Raw genomic sequence first — 3,048 nt, forward strand, 5'->3', positions numbered from 1 at the left:
CATAACTAGGTCAGTTCTGTCTCACGGTGTGATGCCTTCTGCCGTGGTATGATGAAATAAGAAAGCTTTCCTAGAGGTTGAGCTAATATATTGGCTGTCTTTCTGATCTCCAGAATTCTGAGCCAAATAAATATCTATTCCTTATAAAGTACCCAGTCTCAGGTATTTTGTTTTAGCAACAGAAAATGGGCTGAGACTGAAGACCTTGCATGTGGATTTGGGGAGCTCCTGACATACAGCACTGCAGAATAGGGTTTAGGGATGCCGGTTAAAATGTGGATTCTTCATATGGACTTGGAGGTCAAATTTTTACTCTGAAAATTGCTAGCTGTTTAACTGTGGTCATTTGGAATATGGAGATGTAAAATACAAATCAAATAATACTACCCATTTCTCGAGGATATGAAGAGGTTGATAATCTCCACGAAGCACTGACTGCTATTTCATTTTTTAAAAGCCCTTCAAGATAGCTTTACCCTACCTCTCAGGAAGCAAACAAAACCTGAGGAGTATCAGATTCGAGTGGAAGCTTAAAAAACACAGGAATAAGAGTGTAACTCGAGAGGGGCTGACGGGCCACTCTGCTCAGTCCCCAAAGGGCTGAGCAGGATTCAATTACCAAGCCTTGGTTTCATGTCCATTCTGAGCAGAAAGGATGTAATTTTCACAAGATGAAAGAAGATTGGTGCCTCCTGATGACAAAGACTGTGATAGGCCACCTTGGCATATCTGTGGCTTCTCTGACCATCCTGAAGAATTCGGATTATGGGGTGGCACTGAAGCTGCTAGTGCCAGTCAGAGCTGACTTCTAAGTGGCTTAGTAGTCTATAATTTCACTCACTTTGAAGTTTAATTAAGTTATTAACATATGCCCTCTTGTTAATCATTTTCTAGTACATACATTTATTTAATTGTGTGGTGTGTGTGTGTGCCATCCTGTGTATGCAGGGTACACAGGACAGTCATCCTAGTGCAAGCCCCAGTCCAATAAGAGACAACAAATAAGAAGGTGACCTATGCTGAGAAATAGCAGCCAAGGTTGCCCTCTGGCCTCAGGACTGGACATACACACACATACAAACTTACAAACAGGCAACATAGTGGTCAATGCCGCTGGGTGTGGTAGCTAAGGAATGTATTCTAGCACTGAGAACATGAATCAGGAAGATTATCACAAATTTGAGGACAATCTGAGCTACACAGCAAAATCCTGTCTCCCAAAAATAAAATTTTGAAGACAAAATAGTGAAGATGAACAGGTCTCATGGCACAGGTTTGATGGCACAGGTCTGGGGTACACCTGGGGAGGTGCTGTATGAGTGGGGTGACTGTCTAACAAACAAAACCAAACCAGGCCTGGAGAGGAGCTCAGAGGCTGAGAACACTGGGTTCTGGGTTCCGTTCCCAGCACATACATGGTGGCCCACAACTGTTATAACTCCAGTTCCAGGCAATCTGATGCCCTTTTCAAGCCTCTGCCGATACTAGGCACATATATGGTGCATGCACATACATTCAGACAGCATAAACAAAGAAACAACAATATTTGAAATTACAAATGTTGTATTTTGCTCTTCCTGGAAGCGACCAGAGGTCACCTGTGAAGATGGTTAGCTACTCTCTTGACCCAGAAAACCCTACAAAATCATGCAAATCAAGAGGGTCAAACCTTCGTGTTCACTTTAAGAACACCCGGGAAACCGCCCAGGCCATCAAAGGTATGCATATCCCCAAAGCCACCAAGTATCTGAAGGATGTCACTTTAAAGAAGCAATGTGTGCCATTCCGGCAGTATAATGATGGATTAGGTAGGTGTGCTCAGGCCAAACAGTAGGGCTGGTCACAGGGACGGTGGCCAAAAAAAAGAGTGCTGAATTTTCACTGCACATGCTTAAAAATGCAGAGAGTAACGCTGAACTTAAGGGTTTAGATGTAGATTCTCTAGTCATTGAACACATCCAGGTGAACAAGGCACCTAAGATGCTCCGACGAACCTACAGAGCTCATGGCTGGATTAACCCATACATGAGCTCCCCCTGCCACATTGAGATGATCCTCACTGAGGAGGAACAGATCGTTCCAAAGCCAGAAGAGGAGGCTGCACAGAAGAAAAAGATATCCCCGAAGAAACTGAAGAAACAAAAACTCACGGCATGGGAATAAATTCAGCATAAAATAAATGCAGATAAAGTTTTTTTTAATGTTATATTTTATATACTTTATTATAATAAGATTTTTTACAGTTGTCAGGTGTCGTGCTATGCATAGTCTTAGCATTTGGACGGTGAAGCCTGAAGTGTTAAGAGTTTAAGGTCATCTTCAGCTATATATTGGGTTCAAGACCAACCTGGATTAAATGAAACACTGTCTCAAAATTAAAAAAAAATTACAAAAACATGATTTCTATTTAAGGAAGGTTTTTGAAACTATTTTAGGTATATGTACAACTTGTCTAATTTATAAATCAAGTTGTAAAATTATTTAATCTGCTAAAATATATTTCTATTAAATGGAATTGGTTTGTCATGGGCCAAAGAGGGTGTTTTTTGTTTCTTCCCTCTTCTTAGTTATCAGAAAAAACAATACCCAATGAGCCATAACAGAAACAATCAGTTTAGGCTGAGGTCCCCAAGGGGTTATCTTACCACATCCAGACTTTGGTCTGTGTTTATGTGCACAGTACTAAAGCTTTTACTCAGGTTTGTAGAGTTAGAGAAAAAAGAAATGCAGACTCTAGTTTCAGCTAAAACCATGACATGAGCAAGACTTTGTAGTTGAGACAAAACTCATCTGCACAGCACATCCCCTCTGGGAGTCCATGCCAATTCCTATTTCAAGAGCTGTAAACTGTGCCTGTGGCCATGAGCGCACTCGTTTTTTCTGTGTTTAGCTTAACATCCTAGTAGGATCATCAGGTACCAACGCCATGTCTGTAGTTCTCCAAACAGACACATCCATCAAGGCACAGACTATAAGCATTTTGAAAACGCCATACATTAAGAGGCAGGAACCACTGGAAGAATTGCAAATATTTATTCTAAAGCAGGT

At 41.2% G+C, this 3,048-nt stretch overlaps 1 pseudogene; it reads left to right on the forward strand.

Annotated features, from left to right (window-relative positions):
* Positions 1 to 1,594: 1,594 nt before the first annotated feature.
* On the forward strand, positions 1,595 to 2,163 carry LOC110304407 (annotated as a pseudogene).
* Positions 2,164 to 3,048: the final 885 nt, after the last annotated feature.

This window comes from Mus caroli, chromosome 1 (genome assembly GCF_900094665.2).
Source record: "Mus caroli chromosome 1, CAROLI_EIJ_v1.1, whole genome shotgun sequence".
Taxonomy (NCBI): Eukaryota; Metazoa; Chordata; class Mammalia; order Rodentia; family Muridae; genus Mus; species Mus caroli.